The 20862-nt window shown below is 35.3% G+C and overlaps 1 protein-coding gene across 7 annotated transcripts in view; it reads right to left on the bottom strand.

Annotated features, from left to right (window-relative positions):
* The window catches only part of SOX5 (SRY-box transcription factor 5), a 1029303-nt gene that overhangs the window by 728379 nt on the left and 280062 nt on the right, over positions 1 to 20862 (bottom strand). For 4 of the 7 annotated variants that reach the window (XM_031936282.1, XM_031936281.1, XM_031936280.1 and 1 more), the window contains exon 4: positions 14676 to 14772. The gene's annotated coding sequence lies outside the window, so the exon portion shown is untranslated. The remainder of the gene's footprint in view (positions 1 to 14675; positions 14773 to 20862) is intronic. The other 3 variants (XM_031936285.1, XM_031936283.1, XM_031936284.1) reach the window with 1 other exon arrangement.

The following is a 20862-nucleotide window of genomic DNA, read 5'->3' on the forward strand; positions in this document are numbered from 1 at the left end:
AGAAAGAAAGAAAGAAAGAAAGAAAGAAAGAAAGAAAGAAAGAAAGAAAGAAAGAAAGAAAGAAAGAAAGAAAGAAAGAAATTACTAGGTCAGGTGTGGTGGCTCATGCCTGTAATCCCAGCACTTTGGGAGGCCCAGGTGGGTGGATCATGAGATCAGGAGATCGATACCATCCTGGCTAACATGGTGAAACCCCATCTGTACTAAAAACACAAAAAATTAGCCAGGCATGGTGGCGGGCGCCTGTAGTCCCAGCTGCTGGGGAGGCTGAGGCAGGAGAATGGCGCGAACGCAGGAGGCGGAGCTTGCAGTGAGGTGAGATCACACCATTGCACCCCAGCCTGGGTGACAGAGTGAGACTCCGTCTCAAAAATAAATAAATAAATAATAAATAAATAACAAGAAATTACTAAAAGGAAGATGAAACAATACAGAATATATTAATCTTTGTTTCTGTACATTTCGAGTATTTTGTTCAAAGATAACCTAAGCATATCGTTAAAATCAAGAAAATAGAATAAAATCTTAGGTAATGAACATCTTGGAGATTGCTATGCAAGTACTCAGTATATATGTAACTAAAATAAATTTGCTGAGCAATATTTGCCTACTTAGCATTTCTACTTTCACAGGGCTGCTGTTTCAAACGAGAAGTTCCTCAAAGAAATTTCAAATCAGATTTATCCTCTGCTGGCATTCCTGCACACTTGTACTTTCTAGTAGTTATGCAGTCTTAATCTTCTATAAATTTAGATCATAATTCCAAGAGTTATTAGGTTGGAAAACAGCTTCTGGGCAAATGATGTTATTCCAACAACTTTTTACACCAGAAATAATAGTTGGATTATTTCTGCCTCATAAATAGTCTTCGGGCTTGATTTTTAATGTAATTTAAGTACACTGACATGACTTTTTTTTTTTCACTTTTAAATAACAATACTCTTAAAATATAAGGGAGAGATGAGGGGATAAAGATATGACAAGGGTTTTTAAAAGGTTAACCTTTGCTTTGAGCTTCCGTTTCTGTCCAGTTTAGCCTATTCTTCTGTATTCCAATGGCATTAGATAGATATCTTGGTATTTGCTATTTAAGAGTCAATCAACACATTGAGTTCTATTAAATTTCTGTCATTCCTTTCTAAAATAGCTAGTCAATGTATACATTTTCTTTAAAAAACACACACATTTTTCTTGCTGTTGAAAAGTTATATTTTTCCTAAACTTTAAATATTTGTCTATGAATTTTGATATCAGTACAAAGTTTAAAAATAGAAAACTGTTCAGGTACTAAAACTCACTTATTGAAACCTCACCATCTGAGGTGTGTTGAACAATGGGAGAACACAGAATTCGTTTTGTAAAGGGAGTTCCTTTAGAGTCAAATAGGTGAGTTCCTTTGAATAAGCTATCAAATGTATTTATCTTTATTTTAATAATTTGCTTCATCCTCTGCATCCTTTCATTACAATAATCACATCTTCAAATTAAGGCATTCGGTTATAAAAGTATGGGGAAAAGGTGGAAATGCAGAGCCTTAAAAAAATCCCACTGTAAATATATCTGTAAATTCATGGATATGAATCATGCTCACGAGATAACTGCTTCATTAGTAAAGGAAAAAGTGACTACAAAAACACTAGAAGAGTGGTAGAAGGATTTGAGTTTTCAAAAGGTGAATATCACAATAAGGGATGATGTCTATTATAAAGGATCCTGAATTTATTTTCAAAGTATTCTAAAAATCCCAAATCTGGAGTATTGTTCTCAGCGACAGGGGAACCCAGTGAATTCAAATTAAGGCAAAAGTTGATAGGACAGGAAGAACTACCCAACTAGGGGAGGCAGATCAACCCAAAAGCTCGCTGTCTCCGGAAGCAGTATGTCCCCCAACTTACCATGGGGATTTTCTGAGCAAATATTGGGTAAACTTGTTGTCACTGTTATAGCATATTATTCTGCCATGTAGACTTGAGTTTCAATATACTGAAATTTTCAAAAAACATTTTGTTCCTCTAGATTTTTTCTAATTAAAAAATTAGGGACGGGCACAGTGGCTCACTCTGTAATCCCAGCACTTTGAGAGGCCGAGGCGGGCAGATCACGTGGTCAGGAGATGGAGACCATCCTGGTTAACACGGTGAAACTCCGTCTCTACTAAAAATACAAAAAATTAGCCAGGCATGGTGGCGGGGGCGCCTGTAGTCCCAGCTACTCAGGAGGCTGAGGCAGGAGAATGGCATGAACCCGGGAGGCGGAGCTTGCAGTGAGCCAAGATTGTGCCACTGCACTCCAGCCTGGGCGACAGTACGAGACTACATCTCAAAAAAAAAAAAAAAAAAAAAAAAAAAAAAAGGCTTAGATTCTAAGTTGAAATAGTAATCCATGTATATAGAAAATGCTCTCATTAGAAATAATATGGCCGGGCGTGGGGCTCACAACTGTAATCTTAACATTTTGGGAAGTTGAGCCGGGCCCCTGAGCACAGGAATTCGAGACCAGCCTAGGCAACATGGCAAAACTCAGTAAAATACAAAAAAGTTAGCTGAGAGTGGTGGTATGCACCTTCAGTCTTAGCTATTTTCGAGGCCGAGGTGGGAAAATCGCTTCAGTCCAGGAAGTGGAGATCGTAGTGAGCTGAGATCATGCCACTGTACTCCAGACTGGGCAAAAGAGCGAGATTCCATCTCAAAAAAAAAAAAAAAGGAAAATAATATATAAAGACTACTACATTGATATTTATGGTTTAAAAGTGATGTGCATTTTTCTTAAAATGAAAGTAATATATGTTCATTAAAGAAAAGTAGCTGAAACATAAATCGAGAAGAATAAATTTTGAAATCAGCTATAATCCTATAGTGTAGGTAAAGCATTTTAGTGTTATCTATACACTCTTGTTCTATGCATGCATGTGCACATATGTACTCATTCAACCAATATTTCTTGAATATTTACTATGATCCTGATGTGTTTTCTCATGTCATTATAAAATTATTTTTCAATAAAATTAATACTGCATCATACACAACCACCACAATTTACCTAACCAGAGTCTTATTTTTCTTGAGACAGGGTTGCATTCTGTCACCCAGGCTGGAGTGCAGTGGCATGACCATGGCTCACTGCAGTCTTGACCTCCTGAGGAGCTGGGACTACAGGTGCACGCCATCATCCTGGCTGAATTTTGTGTGTGGTTTTTTGTTTGTTTGTTTGCTTGGTGGAGATGGGGTTTCACCATGTTGCCCAGACTGGTCATGAACTCCTGGACTCAAACGATCCATCTGCCTCAGTCTCTCAAAGTGCTAGAATTACAGGCTGAGCTACCATGCCTGGCCCAGGGCCCATTTTTAATAAACAGGTTGTTTTCGGTTTTGTGTTACTATTAACACTACATCCTTTTAGCTATAATTACGCATATATGTATAACTAAATATAAATATATAACTACATACACACATATATATTATATATATATATGGCAAATTGCTAGAAGCATAAGCATCAACATTAACAGACTTTTAATGTGCACTGTGTGAAATGGTTAGGGTGCACTAACAAAATTGACGCAACTGGACACAGAAAGTGAAAGGTTTCATTCTCACCGCAATTTCTTCAGCATTGGTTACTGTGGCATTTTTAATCTTCACCAATTTGCTAAATGAACTATGATCTCAATTTAAGTTGAATTACTTAATGATTTATAAAAATTGAACATTTTATGTTTATTCTTCATTTGACTTCCTTCTCTTATTAATTATTTCTATTATTTCTGTTTCTATTAATTTGTAAGCAGTTTAAATGATATCCTAATTGCATCTGCTGAACATAGGAAAATGCCAATAGTTGACCAGTTTTAACAAAAATGGCAATTTATGTTGTTCCACCTATGGTACTGCAAATACATATCTTAGATTTCCATTTGTCTGTCAGTCTTATCATTTAAGACGCAAAGAAGCTTTTTTATTTATGTGATCAAACCTATCACAATTTTTCTTTGGTGATTATTGCCTTCAGTGTAATGCTTTAAAAGGACTTTCAATCCTCCTCCTACTTCTATTCACCAACACTGTCTCTTAGTATTTTTATTGTTTCCTTTGATAAGAATTTAAATCTCTAATTCTTCTAGAATTCATATTGGTAATGGTATAAAATTGTAACTTTTTTCTAAATACACATATGCCTTGAAATCGTATCTGTCACAAAGATTTGAAATGCCTAGGATAACACTTGTGCTACTCAGGAGGCTGAGGTGGGAGAACACTTGAGCCCAGGAGGTCAAGGTTGCAGTAAGCCAAGATGACATCACTGCACTCCAGCCTGGGCAACGGAGCAAGACCCCGTCTCAAAAAGAAAACAAAAGAAAAGAAAGCAAACAAACAAAAACCTTACCATGTTATGAGGGGAGTTATATTCCCCAATTACAGTCCAAACATCATGTTTATATTTTGTTATATCGTAGAATATCATAAAACACCAATGACTCATAAAATGTAAGTTACTCTTCACAAATTATCTAAAAGATGCATAGATATGAGCATTATGTAAGAAAATACAAAACAATTTGTAATTATGAATTAGGGAATATTTTTATATTCATTTGACAATTAATCTCAGCACTTCAACCTCACTTATGTATGCAAAATATATTTGCATTTACAGAATGTGACTGTGGGGTAACACTTCCACTGAGACGATGTATAATCTAGAATTTCTGTAATCTAGATTTGGGTTCATGGTCTTTACTTAAATTATTCTTGTTAGGACAACTTCTTTGTCTTTCTAAAGAAACACAAACAATAAGCAATTGCTTGCTCACATATATTATGTTAAAGGCTTTTAGTCAAAAGTTCATGTATTATTTTATTTGTAAGTAAAAATCCTCTTCATTACAAATAATTGCTGGACAACAGAATGATGCCTAAGCAATTATTGTTATATTACTAAGGAGCAGATTTTGTCATCTGACTTTTAAAAAGTAATAAAACTCAAATTGTCCCATAACTTCTGAGAGATTCGCACATATTTTTAATCAAAGAGGAAACTGAAAAGCCATAGCCAAAAAAACTGTACGTAAGACCATTATATTCTGCCAGGCTACAGTTTGAGGGCTGCTTCAACTGGATCAGTATTGGCTACTCAAGTAGCAATATCTAGTTCCAAGATCAGAAAAATGGAGCATTTCTACTGAGATGGCATTATGTTACTTAAATTGATGTACCTTTTGAAATTAACTCTGTAATTTAAAAGTGTGCTAGTAAAACTCTCCCAGTGAATTCTATGTACATACACTTGAAACACCCAGAAAATACGTCTAATAATTTTATGCTAACTTATGCAGATAAAATATTTGTATGTAGTGCATGAAGACAATCAAGTAAATCAGGCATTTAAACAAATAATGTTGTGTTAAGAAAAAAATTATAAGGGTACGGTAGCATTAGATTTAAGTATTCCTTTAGCCTGCTTTGCATGGTGTTTTACCGAAAATGTTTCATTATCTTGGTAAGACTAAGCTGAAAGTATATTAGAAAAAGGAGTCTTACTCAAGATATTTAGGTGTACAATAAGAGACAATTTACAATGATTTATAAAGGTTCTGAAAGACAATGAGAAATAGAAATAGACTACAACAGAAATGTTATACCTTTCAGAAGATATATGATCATATAATGAATTATTAAGAAACAAAGGATGTACATCCAAAGACTACTTTCAGGAATCAATTCTACCATACGTTACAAGAGAAATGGGGATGAAATTGTAAAGCAGGAACAAGTAGGTGCACAGGTATGTAGCCTCAGGAGCCTTTATTTGTGCAACCTAAAATATGTGCCTTCTTTATTAAAGTAATAACCAGGATTTTTATTTCAGAGGGTCATCAGATTTGGCCAAGGTCTTTCATTCTTGTTAATTATTATGTGTTCAGAGTAATGCACATTTTTATCTACAGGTGGCAGACCTTTTAAAAATCAATTTCAGTCATATTCAGTATTTTGTTTTGGTGTGTGCATATTTTTTAACTGCTATCCCCATTAAAATGTAAGAGTATGCTGTTCAGAGTTCTCATTAATGTTGCACAATTTAGATGATAGATTTGTCAACAAAGTGGCTCATTCTCAAAGGCCAGTGAACCCTGTCGGGATAAATGCCTTAAAAATTGTATATTGCAGGGTAATCTTTAATTATATAGAACTCACTTGACCATTTACAGTATATTGGGATTATTTTCCTTTTTCAAGCAATAAAGTGTTTTACTTTGTAGATTAGAGTGACTGAGGAAAAAAAGTGATTGGATTTGATAAATAGTTAAAGCAAAGAGCTTGCTTATTTGCAAGTAAAAGAGAAAGGTGACCAAAAGGCGTGTACAAATGACAACCACTTAGGATCACAAATTATTAAGTGGCTAAATGGTTAAAGCAAATAACTATAAATGCAGTGACATTTTAAAAGAATGTTAACACAGAAAGAGATAAGCAAAACAAAAATATACTGACACCAATGGTATAACTAATCATTATCCTCAATTTAACTTCATAAAATCTTGGATTTATAATACCTATGTGAAGTTTCTTATTTTGTTGTGTTGGTTTTGGTCAATTCAGGACATAATCTGGTGATCACCAAAGCGTTTTTGTGACTACTATTGATTTGTTGGAAAGGATTTTTAACACAGAGAAGTACTCAAAATATATGTAAACATCCGTAACTTTAGAGTTCTCAAAACACTTTTATTCCATTCAGTCTAATACCCTTCTATGCTTACTATCCTTTATCACATTTCTTTATTTTTATTCTTATGTTTTTGTTTGTTTCTTTGTTTTTGAGACTGGGTCTTGCTTTGTGGCCCAGCTGGCATGAAGACAACTCACTGCAGCCTTGAACTCCTGGGCTAAAGGTATTCTACTGACTCAGCCTCCAGCGTAGCTGGGAATACAGGCATCTTCCACCACACAATTTTTTTTTTTTTTTTTTTTTTTAAGAGACAAGGGCTTCCTATGTCATGTCACCCAGGCTGATCTCGAACTCCCGAGCTCAAGGCATCTTCCCACCTCGCTCTCCCAAAATGCTGGAATTACTGGCATGAGCCACCATGCCCAGCCTGGCATTCTTTTCCAGAATACTGGACAGAATAAATGCTTATTTTACTATGCTATTTTTCTTCGTTTCTAACGTTGGAAACTCTTTTTCTTTTTCTGAGATGGAGTCTCACTTTGTCGTCCAGGCTGGAGTGCAGTGGCGAGATCTCGGCTCACTGCAACCTCCACCTCCCGGGTTCAAGCAATTCTCTGCCTCAGCCTCCCAAGTGGCTGGGATTACAGGCACCCACTACCATGCCTGGCTAATTTTTGTATATTTTTAGTAGAGACGGGGTTTCACCATCTTGGCCAGGCTGGTGTTGAACTCCTGAACTTGTGATCCACCTGCATCAGCCTCCCAAAGTGCTGGGATTACAGGTGTAAGCCACCATGCCCAGCCTAATGTGGGGAACTCTTTATAAGACCTTCAATTATTTTACTTAATTTTGAAAGATGTCTCCATTTAATTTACACTATTTGCCAGGATATTTCTCCCACTTAAAGCATAAAACACCACTTAAAAATTGGTAAAATCTATCAATTATTTGCTCTATTATTTTAACATTTATCTATCATGAGATATATATAGAAAATATGTTCAGTTTAACACATAGTAATAAAGCACATGCCCATGGAAGCACCACACAGGTCATCACCGGCACTCTCTTGAGTTAGAAGTGTTCCTGGACACAAATTCTCCACCCTGACCTCAACCTCTTTCCTCATTCCTAGATATCAGCACTCTACACTAGTATTTCTTGCTTTTCTTTAGTCTTTCTATCTACAGTGCATTCCTAAGTGATATAATTTAGTTTGCCTGGAATCATCCTATGTGTTTTCTGATGTGTCTTGATTTTTCCAGCTACTATTAATTACAGCACTAAGATTCTTCCATTTTCAATACTTCACATGTCATTGTACGATTGTTCTATAATTTTCCAACTTGCTGATTACAGCTGAGTTATTTCCAGATTTTTGGCAAATACAAATATTTCTCCTGTAACCCATCTTGTAGATGTCTTCTGACACATACATGCACATATTTCTCTAGGATATTTATCTCTAGGAATAATAGAGTTGCTATTGCTTAAGCAAGGGCTACAAATTTCAACTTTACTGGGTACTGTATGTAAGAGTATTTGTTCCAACTTATATCCCAACAAGCCCTAGATGAGTGTTGCTGTTGCTCTCCAACCTTGTCAATGCTTTGAACTACTAGACATTTTACTTTTCTCTATTCTGAGGCATGGGTAGTGGAATCTCATTATGAGTTTATGTTGTATCTCCTGGCTACTACTGAGATTAAGGATTTTTTCATGTCTTGGACATTATTTCATATATTGAACATTATCAAATTATTGTCCATTTGGATTTCTTCTTTTGCCTTTTTCTACTGGATTCTGTGAACTTTATCAATGACTTGCAGTTTTTTAAAAATCAGTTCTGAATACCAACCTCATCAATGATGTTTTGGAAATTTATTCTATTACTCTAGGTCCCGTTTTTCACTCTTTTTATGGTGTTTTCTGATAAACAACAAGAAAATGTGTTGTGTGCTTTTATGGCTTAAAGAACCCTTCTCTACTCCTAAGTCATATTCCCAGGTTATATTCTTAGAGTCTCTCAATATTGTTCTGTCCCTTAACACTTAGGTTTGGGCCAACTAAAATTGATTTTTCTGTGTGATGTGAAGTAGAGATCCAATATTATTTTTTACATAGAAAATCAATTTTCTCAGTATCCACGTATTGAAAATTTATTTCTCTACTACTTTAAAGGACTGCCCTTATTAGAAATAAAGTATCCATATTTGCAAGAGTCTGAGTTCTCTATTGTCTCTCATTTGCCTACTTGTCTATCCATGCAGGAATGTCACACTTTCTGAATTAACAGAGCTTAATAATATCTGTAGGGCAAGTCTTCCTACACATTAGTCCTTTATAAAGAGTACCTTGACTATCTTTTGTCTTTGGCATTTTAGAATTAACTTGTGACATTTCTCCCTCTCTCTCTCACACACACACACACACACAGTACAGATAACAAGAAACAAAGACAAAAACAGCATATTTATTGTGATGGCATGGTACTTATAAATCAACAAGGGAGAAACAGACATCTTTACAATACTGGATCTTTTCAATGCCTGAATGTGGTATATCTCATCATTCATATCAGCCTTAGAAAATATTACCTAATAATGTTTCACAATTTTCCCCATAGAAATATTGCGCATCTCTTATTACAAGAAACTAGAAAAAACCGATGCTGATACATAGAAACACTGTACATTATATGTATCAGTCTTGCAAAATTGTCTTATTAACTTATATTGTGTGCCAATAACAATGGTTGTTTCTTTTTCAATCCTAGTAACTTTATTTCCTTATCTTTCTTTACTGCATTGACTAGCATTTCTAGAAAAATACTAAATAGCAGGGGTGATAGCAAATATCCTTGTCTTGTTCTTGAACACAGAAGGAAAGCCTTTAACATTTTACTATTACAATTTATCTTTGCTGTATGTATTTTATATCACATTAAGGAAGTTCCTCCCTGCTTTTAGTTTTCCAAAAAATTTTAAATACAAGAAATAGATGTTGAATTTCTTTTTTCTTTTTTTTTTTTTTTTTTTGAGACGGAGTCTCTCTCTGCCGCCCAGGCTGGAGTGCTGTGGCCGGATCTCAGCTCACTGCAAGCTCCGCCTCCCGGGTTTATGCCATTCTCCTGCCTCAGCCTCCCGAGTAGCTGGGACTACAGGCGCCCGCCACCTCGCCCGGCTAGATGTTGAATTTCATTAAATGCTTGTCCTGCATTTATTGAAATGATCATATGATACTTTGTTTTAATCTGTATTAAATTGTTTATTTTTTTACATATTATCAAACCTTGTATTTCTGGAATAAACCAACTTGGCCATAATTTTTTACTAAATGATTATTTTTGTATATTGCCAAATTTGAATTGCTAATATTCTGTTGAGGATATTTCCACTTATAATCACAAGAGGAATTGGCCTGTAAGTCCTTTTTCATACTATTCTCATCAGCTTTGGTATGGAAAGTATATGATAATTATTAAATGAATTCGGATTGTTACCTCTTCTATCTCTTTTGAAAACAAAAAATTATGTAAGATTAGACTTCGGCTGGGTGCAGCGGCTCATGCCTGTAATCCCAGACTTTGGGAGGCCAAGGCAGGTAAATCACTTGAGGTCAGGAATTTGAGACCAGCCTGGCCAACATAGTAAAATCCCACCTCTACTAAAAGTATAAAAGAAATTAGCCAAGCATGGTGACATGAGCCTGTAATACCAGCTACTTGGGAGGCTGAGGCACAAGAATCACTTGAACCTGTGACGCAGAGGTTGCAGTGAGTCAAGATCAGACCACTGTACTCTACCCTGGGCCACCCAGCGAGACTCAGTCTCCAAAAAAAAAAAAAAAAAAGGTTAGACTTGTTTCTTCCTTGAATTTGCCTGCAAAGTCATCTTGGTCAAGATTTTTGCTTTTGCTTTATCGGATGATTTTTGATTGCTGAATTAAATTTCCTTTACAGTTATAGAACTATTCAAGTTCTCTATTTCGTTTCAGCAAATTTTGGCATTATACACATCTGTTGTGGTGTCTCCTTTTTCAATACTGATATTGGTAATCTGCCCATTTTTCTCGCATTGCAGCTCAGTCTCATCAGAGGTTTGAAACATTTATTCACCTTTTCCAACAATCAGTTTTTTGGCTTTCTTAGTCCTCTTTGTTACATGACTGTTTTCCACCTTGTTAATTTTGTTCTTACTTTAATTAATTCCTTCCTTCTACTACACTGAGTTTATTTTGTTGTTTTATAACTTCTTGAGAGGAATTATTGGCCTATTACTTTTTGCCCTTTGTTTTTATAATATATTCATTTAGGTTATAAATTTCCCAGTAAACACTTCTTATAGGCATCCTACAATTGTTGTATGTAGGATATCTATTATTGTTTAGTCTAAAAACTTTCTAATTTCCCTTGTGATATCTTTTTTTTTTTTTTTTTTTTTGAGACGGAGTCTTGCTCTGTCGCCCAGGCTGCAGTGCAGTGGCGCAATCTCGGCTCACTGCAAGCTCCGCCTCCCGGATTCACGCCATTCTCCTGCCTCAGCCTCCCGAGTAGCTGGGATTACAGGCGCCTGCCACCACGCCCGGCTAACTTTCTTTTATTTTTAGTAGAGACAGGGTTTCACCGTGTTAGCCAGGATGGTCTCGATCTCCTAACCTCGTGATCCGCCTGCCTCAGCCTCCCAAAGTGCTGGGATTACAGGCTTGAGCCATCGCGCCCACCCGTGATATCTTTTTAATTGTGAAACTATATTCCTAGCTCTATTTTTGTTTGCAGCTTAATTTCATTGTGGTATAATTTTAATTCTTGGAAAATGGTTGGGGCTTAATTTAATGAGATATTCAGTGACTCAGAATATGGTCAATGTTTATCATTGTCTCTTATGTGCTTGAAAATAATGTAAATTTTACAGTTGTATGCAAGGTTCCACACATATCTATAAGGTCATGTTTCTTAATCTTGCCATTCAACTAAATCCTCACCAATTTTTCTATTTTATTGTATCAATTACTAAGACAAGTGAATTAATATCACTGCTATTATACAGTTGTTTATTTCTCTTGTTGTTCTATCAATTATTCCTTAATACACTTCAAGATGATGTTATTAGGGGCATTGAGATTTAAAATCATTCTGTCTTCCTACTGAATTGAAACTTGAATCATTTATAAAGTGACTCTCTCTCTAGTAATGGTTTCGGCTTTAAAGTCTACTTTGCTTAATGAACTTTAAACACTAGTCACACCAGTGTCCGCATAGTAACTATTTGCATGGTATGTTTTCCATTATTATTTATCTTTGACACATGAGAAGTCTGACCGATAGCAGTTAAGGAACAAACCAACAGTAAACAGGTATAAGTGGTATAATTAGGAGACAGATCCAAACAATCTGTCTCCAAGGTCTATGCTCCTAAACATCATGCTTCTCTTACAAGTTCAAAGAGTTAAGTCAGTTTAGGTTTTGAAAGGGGGAAAAAAAAAAAGGCTCTCACTGTCATTTCCACAAATATTTTCTCACACTGCTATCAAATTGTGATTTTTCACTCATCTTAGAGTTAAATTCTCACTCTTCTAATATTCTAAGGTAACATAATACTTTAAAAAAAAATCTGAATCCAGAACTGCAGTATTCAACCTCTTCCACTTACACACAAGTTTTGCTTTGTGCCTTTGAAATAGGCATGCATACCAGAAGCCTTCATGTGTTTATCTAATGCCACTGAACTGCAGCACGGTACCTTGAACTGCCCTAAACTAAAAGAGGCAGTCAGGCTGCAATATGATCAAGATGTCTAAGTGGTTGTATGGATCTACTGAGCAGGAATCCTCATTTCAACCCGACTTTGGGAAAAAATAACCAAAGGGCTGGGTGCTGGGCTGTTTCAACTCTCCTTGAACACAGATATATATATATATATATAGTATCGTAACAAACAGAGGCACTTAGCAACTTATGTATACCTTCTGAAAATCCATACCTTTTATATTTCTCAAATTTTATATTAAATTATACTTACTATTTAAAAACCCTGTAAACTATGAAGAAAATTAAAACTTCTCATGAGTCCATATCCAGAGTTAATTATATTTGATGTGTTTATTATTTTTTCTATTAATTTTTCTGTGTTTGTAATATATGGGCACATGTGGAGATATATACATGCATACATGTATGTACGTATGTACCCACAAACTTGGAAACACATTATATCTTTAGTGTAGACTCTGATTTTTTAATTTAACATTGCATTATGCATAATTTTATATCCTTTAAAATTCTTTAGAAAAGAATTTTAAATATCAATTATAGAATTTTAAATATCAAATATCAAATGAAATACTCATTTCATTCTGGTTGCATAATATCCCATCATATAAATGTGTTCAAATTTATCTAGCCACTGCTCTACTGCTGAACGGTTAAATCTATCTCAAATTATTCCACTTACAAATATATGAAAATTGACTTAAAAGAAATATAAAATTTTATCTTGTTTAAATGGTTATGTTGGATCTGGTTCACTTGCAACTAAATATCTTCCAAACTAATAGCATGGGAATCTTGCATAGAATGCTTTGAAAGCATTTAAGGCTGTTAACAGAAGTGGTCAAACTCCTTCCTGGAAAGTTGAACAAATACAAGGTTTTCCCAGAATTATTGAAAATGTCCGTCTCTTTACACTCTTGTTATAATATTCCAAATTACTTTCCCGTAGTTAGATAAGTGAGGCATAACTTTGCATTCCTTTATTAGCTTTTGTATTACAGTTATATTCCTTGTTAACTACTTGTTCTTATATCTCATTATATTTTAAATTAAGATATTAGTGTCTTTCTTATAACTGCTCTTTACATTTGATGTTTGTCATACTTATTAGAAGTAGTAGTCTCAGTTTGTCACTTGCCTTTTAATTTTATTTATATTGGTATTTTTGCCTGGAATAATTTTGTTGTGATTTATTCCACTTTTGTTAGCATAAAAATCCATTATTCACTATGTTTTCTTCTATATTATATTGTTTCATTTGTGAATATGTGAAGCCTGAGTTATATTGTAATAATATTATTTGGGATTTTAACAATTTTGTTTGTAAAAGAGGTAACCACTACCATTAATTCTAAGGGTTTTCACACATGTACTTGCATCTTGAAATGGTGGGAACATAAGTCATAACACTGTAAGAGCAGATTTCCGAACAAATGAACTTTAAGTCATTATGCAAGACGAACACTATTTCATTATTCTTTTTAGGTATGAACAAAAGGAGATTTCCCTTTCAATCTTACTGGTGACAAACTTCTCCCGAACAACAGAATTCCTTCCCTTCATCCTTTTATCTGCAGTTGCCCCCATAATGACTAGTCAATCGATAAATTAGAAAACGATTTTCAGCTCTAGATCTGTGGTCAAACTTTCAGTGCCTGTTCCCAAGAGTGTAACACTTTTGAAAAGACAAACAGGGATTTCATGCACACACAGATAGATGCCCATGGAATGTTTCTGCCAGTAAATTAGAAAATATTTGTCTGGCTTCAGCAACATTACATTTTTGTATGTATTAACAGAATCATACCCTGGAATACTTAATAGCCTATAGAAATTTTCTAAAATATGTGACCTATCCATTGTAATCCCAAATATTTATTTTGAAGCAACAAAAAAAAGTAGCAACAAATGTTCCAAAAAACATTTTTCAGTGGAGAAAAAAGCTTTCACAACTTCAGAAAAAGTGTATCTCATTAAGAAAATGAAAAGAAAAGAAATGTTGCTATCATCTGCCAGTTTAGAGGCATTACCATCATAATGAGTCTCAAAATTATAATTAAAAAGCCAGTTGTCATCTGAATATAAAAGACTATGTACTCTACTTTTTTATGCATATGTTTTGTATATTTTTACCTATAAATTAAAAATAAGAGAAAGCATATAAACTTCCATTTTTGTGAAATAGCATAGTTATCAATTTTTCAAAAGTGTATATTATGTGTTTTATGAATATACCTTTTTCCTACCCAATGCAGTGCCAGAATTCTCTGTTCGGCTTTCAGAATCTTGTCAACAGATTCAAACAGGAATCATGTCATCAGCAAGAGGAAAGCTGGAAAAATAAAAGTAGACCATTAACAGTGCATTGTTTTATTTAGTAAATATCAACATATGACTTGAAAGTAGATGTGTAAGGTTTTCAAAAGAAACTTATATTTATATATGTAAATTGATCATAAACCATTAAATATATATGTAAATGTAAATTTACATTTATAAATATAATAAAATTATGGTTCATGGAAGAAGGGGCATTATCTTGGCATTATAAAACCACCACAATTAATCTAAAAACTCAGAAGTTGTTGTGGTCCAATTTTAATGTAAATATCCTGCAGATGCTTTAGGACAGACTACACTAAGGTAGATTCTTGTTGTTTGAAATGATTCATGAGGCATCGCCAGGTGTCCTCTTAGGTCTCTTCTTTGAGCCCATTCAAACATATAATAGCAATAGTCAACACAGTATTTGTTAAATGTTCAGCTATTTTTCATTTCATTCCATCCCTGCTATGTATTTCTCTGATTGCCCTGCTCAGCTCAACTTCAGAAAGTGCTCTTGCCACTGTCATGAGTGAATAAAATTCTGGCTATGTTACCAATTTTCCTAGGCTGGACAAAAATTGGCCCTGACAATCTGTTGAGAGTCACAAGAATCAGACTTATGAAAGCAAGGAACCTGTACTAGGGAGGAGCCACAGCGTTGGTTCTGGCTCAGTTGCTCTACTATCAGTCCAATTCAAGGGAAATTGAGTAATGTTTTGGTGTTCATTTTTATATCATCACTGATTATTCAGTTTTGATCACAAGGTTTACTGTCTTTGAATAGTTTTATTACCTACTATACCTTCCTGGAGCATGCCTGGTATCGAGGCATTTTACTCCATTCCAAAATCAGAACTTCTGTTAAGAAGCACAGAAATTCAAATGCCACAATGTTGACAAAGAGAAGAATCCACATTACTTTATTAGCTTACTCATTACTTCATTGAAGAATATTCCACAATGAGAAAAAATTATCATTAAAAACTCTGAACATCAGGCTGGGTATGATGACTCACGCCTGTAATCCCAGCACTCTGGGAGGCTGGAGCAAAAGTAGTACTTGAACCCAGGAGTTCAAGACTAGCATGGGCAACACCAAGACTCCAGCTCTACAAAAAATTTAAAAATTAGCTAAGTATGGTGGCGTGCATCTGTAGTCCCAGCTACTTGAGAGACTGAGGTGAGAGGAGTGAGAGGATTGCTTGAGCCCAGGAGGTTGAGACTGCAGTAAGCTGTGGTTGCATCACCAGCACTTCAGCCTGGGCACCAAAATGAGACCCCGTCTCAAAAAAGCAAACAAACAAAAGCCAACCAAAACAATAACAAAAGAACTTTCAACATGGGAAAGTATGCTGCTGAAGTAAAATAAAGACTGTCTATATATAGTCAGTGGAGTTTTAAAAATGTATTTCCATAAAAAATTTTACTTAGAAAAAATACCACAAACTCCACTTTTTTTTTTTTCAGTTAATTGAATTGTCTCATCTGCCCAAATGTAAAGAGACTACCACAATTGTGTTTACTAAGTGAAACAGTGAAATTTTGTCATATCATATATTTGGGTGACACAGAAATTCACAGGTGGTAATTTTACCCACAAGAGGGAGCTTGTATTTTTATATGTTTATTATAGAATGTGAAAAACTTGAATTAAAATATGAAGTTCTAAAAATGTCTGTTGATACCATCATCTTTATGTCAGGTCAAGTTTTGAGGTAACCAGATTGCAGTTGGCATATTTTTCTTCAATGACAACATATCACTACGGCAAAAGATTGGAAATATAACTGGAATTTTAAAAACATTTCCTACCTATATTATAATTAGGATTTTTTAGATACAAGAGTGAAGATGTAGCTGGCAAAGCAGCCTGAGAGATAATTCTTTTTAGGTGGTAGTAACATTAGGTGTATGAAATTGACTAGAATTATTATAAGTACTCTGCACCCAAATTTAATTACATAGCAGTGAAATGATAGTTCCGTCATTCTTTTATCAGAAAAGAGGTTGCATAAACCAATAATTTTCTATGTATTTATAGAACAGGAAACAACCTACTTTAAAAATTACTAAGATCGCCAATATTGCTAATATCACTTAAAACTCGCTTAAGAAACATTATAACTGGCATGATACCACAAGGAACTTTCCTTTGTTAGAGTTGAAAGAAAAAAAAATTTGTTAAAAAAAAAGGTAAGCTCAATTCCTTCATATCCTGCAAGGGCCCTAAATAATATCTTAAGTTGTTAAGACTCTCAAAATAAAAAAATACACTCTGAACTTTGTAAAAATAAAACGAATTCATCAACTTAAAAACTCACATCTAAAAAAATAATTTTGGCAACTTTTATTAACCCCGAGTAATCTGTTCTACCACATTCAGAGACACAGAAATAACTGAGCTGAAATTTGTTTTCTGACCCTCTGTAAACTGCAGGGGAGACAGATGATAAGCGTTCTGTCCCTTTCTCCCAGGGTTCTTGTCTCAACTTCTAGAAGATACTATATTACACAGGCAGGGAGTTGAGAAAGAAGGGGTTAATCACTGCTGCTCTTCCTTCTGGAATTTCCAACCTACCCATTAAATCACTGTTTTTTTCTCCCACTAGGGACTGTGAATCTAATGGACCTAAAATCAATACCTTACAAATGACATAAAAAATATATTCATTTTATGGACTAATGTACCCTAGTGTCTGAATCCTATTTACACCCTCTACTTTAAAAAGGAACGACAGACCCATTTCTGCCAGTAAAAGCTTACTCAGTCACTTCAGTGACATGCTGCAGAATGCACTGTCATACTAAAGGGCAGCACGAGGGAAAGATTGGTGGCTGCAAAACCACTACTGTGGAAACTTTCAACACGGTACCGTGAAATTGTGTTAAGAAACACAGTCAGGGAGGAGCATGCAGGTAGCTTCAAAGACGTTAGCCATGTTCTGAGGTGCTTTTATGGGTCTCTGTTTCATCACCTTGTTTTATAACTTAACGTCTATTATATAAAATTTTAAATGGATCAAATATTACATAATACCATTTTAAAAACAAACGCAGCTTTCACTTGATAGTGAATTCTATCATGATTGCAAAAACTGGATAAAAATTCCTAAGAGGCAGAAATGCTCACTAACATACCACAGCACTATTAGCCAAATAGACATAGTGTGCAATGAAGCCACATTAAAGTGGACAGAGACAAGCCCCAGAGAGACAAAGGGTATTTCATTTACCAGATATAGCAGGGACACAATCACAAAAGGACACAATCACTACTGCTTGGTGTTTTACATATTGAGAAAGTATGCTTATGAGAGGGTTTTATATTAACAGAATATTCTCCAAACCAAAGGGCCCACATCCAAAGCCATTCTTATCACTCAGAAAGCATTAAGCTTAGTTTTTCTAAAAAGCATAATACATTGGTAACTTTTTTTAAATTTCGAGAATATCTTCTTCTACATTTAGTATTTTTATGATATCAAATATAGGGCAACCCTGTACAAATGCAAAGATACCTTCATTTTCATTGCAAAGATTAAAATAAGAGGGGGAGAGAGAGAGGAAAGAGAAAAAAAAAAAAAAAACCCTAAAAATTAAGGAAAGAACTTTTCTCCTAGAAAAATATCACCTGACTTACTTTTTGTTTCCATGGGTACAAATAGAAATAGAGAATAATGAATAAGGAAAAACTTTAAAACAGATAGTTTTTGAGAGAATTCTAGCAACAAGTCAGCATGAGATTTCCTGTTCAGTTTTACTGGCTTAAAATCTATACGGTTAAAAATTACCAAAAGAAAAAAAAAAAAAAAAACTGTTGTTCTTTATTCCATTTGCGAACCAGAGTCATTTATCCCCTATTAGATAAAGTATAATAGACTCTACGGAAGGGGTCATTGGCCTTCCATTTAATGATATTGCCAGCCCCAATCTGCATTTTCCCGGCAATGTCCCTCAACACAGAATAAATGGCTGATCTCTTCACAATAACAGCTGATTTCTATTTATTAAGCTAAAAAGGTCACCATTTTCTACGGCTGGGCCGCCCTGCACTATTGATAATTTTATGCATAAACAAATGGCAAATTTGTGCCACATAAATATGCATTAGCAATTACTTTTTCCTTGGGCAACGCTCACCGCATGCAAATGTGTACCTCGCAGGGCCTGGTAGCTTTTGTTTTAGCTCTTGAACAGTGAAACAAAAGAGCACAATAAACAATTTTAAAATTGCCAATCAATAAGCAATGCAAATGCAAAGGTAAATGGCAAGAAACTTGCTCAGAAACAACAAAAGTGAAGCAGGAGGGGGATGGGGAAGGATTTTCTTTTTTATATTATTTCATTTCTTTCTCTTTGATAATGAAAAGGCTAAAGTACTCTTGACACAGAACAGCTAGCTAGGCTGGTACTAAAGCAGATGCCAGATGGGGAAAGGAGAAAATATACACATGTTGAATAAACACATACATCCCAAAAAGCGGGTAAGAGGAAAACTGTGTTCCTCGATGGGATTGGGGCATCACCTACTCAAATTTCAGATTGTCAGTTTCAGAGATTTATAAGAATATTCAATTTCAGAGATTTAAAGAATTTTATAACTAGGAGGAGCTACAGAGACTCATAACCAAATCTCAATTCCATAGTATTTTGCTATGCTGTTGTTTCCTAATGTCACCTCCCACAGAAAAAAGGAATATACATGTTCCATAAATGGGATATCTTTAGCAACACAAAGAAAAGGGGTAAATGAGGACTATATAAGAAATAAAAAGCAATCTACAAAATATTTAAAATAAAAACCCTAATCTCAAAACAACACGAGAATAATGTCAGGCACAAGAAGCATAAGAAAAACTAGAAGAAAAAAAAAAAGTGTTGCTCAATTTGAACAGGAAAACAATAGATAACTCAAAAAAGTTGATTTTTTTTTAAATCAAAAATGAGCCTTAAGAGATTTTTTAGTGTTATTTACCAAGCACTATTCTAAGTGCTTGACACTTAGATCCATTACACTTCATCTTCACAAAAACCTCGAAGGATGGTACTATTAGCGCTGCTCCCATTTCCTAGAGCTGAGGCGCAGGGAGGTTAAGTTAATTAGGGCAGTGCTGTATCTGGGTCTTGACCCCATCTGAAGCCAGCACCTGCAAGCATCACTACTGCTAATACTTGCCATCCATTCTTTAAAAGCCATCCATGTCGACCCGGTTGAAAAATTTCTTCTGACCTGTGTAGACAGCTTTACCTTTGCATAAATAAATCACACTGCGTTTTAAACATCTACATTCAGGGCTTATGTGAGTGTCTTTGGCCAAGTGATTAAAATACTTTAGCTTCTGTAAAATACGTAAATATTAACTTGTGTGTTAGTACAGATGTACCTTAGTACATCAGTGCATGTGCACTAAGAACATGCCATAGTCTTAATCACTGGAGAACAGAAAAACACTTCGTGATCCCATCTTGATCTTAATGTAATTAAAGGTTTTACTATTCCACAAAGGATTAACAAGATTTACCCACAATGTTGTAAAAATAAATATATAAAGTATTCTTGGCTAAATGAAAATAGGCAAACCTGAAATCTAAAACCAGCAAGTGTTTCTGTCTTGCTCAGAGCCAAGAAAGTCTTCACAGGTATCTGTTAGAATCCTGATATTGATCCTAAAAGTCAAACTTCTTTAGAGAAGGTCACAAAACTTCTCCCAGCAATATTTTCCTCCTGGTAATATCAGTGTTGGAAGGCCAGGACTGTTGCTTGAACACAGGGTGCCTTTGTCTGAGTAAGAAAAAGACGGCCCCTTGAGGGAGGGGATTCAAAAAATATGCCACCGGGCCGGGCGCGGTGGCTCAAGCCTGTAATCCCAGCACTTTGGGAGGCCGAGACGGGCGGATCACGAGGTCAGGAGATCCAGACCATCCTGGCTAACACGGTGAAACCCCGTCTCTACTAAAAAATACAAAAAACTAGCCAGGCGACGTGGCGGGCGCCTGTAGTCCCAGCTACTCGGGAGGCTGACGCAGGAGAATGGCGTAAACCCGGGAGGCGGGGCTTGCAGTGAGCTGAGATCCGGCCATTGCACTCCAGCCTGGG

This window comes from Piliocolobus tephrosceles, chromosome 10 (assembly GCF_002776525.5).
Source record: "Piliocolobus tephrosceles isolate RC106 chromosome 10, ASM277652v3, whole genome shotgun sequence".
NCBI lineage: Eukaryota > Metazoa > Chordata > Mammalia > Primates > Cercopithecidae > Piliocolobus > Piliocolobus tephrosceles.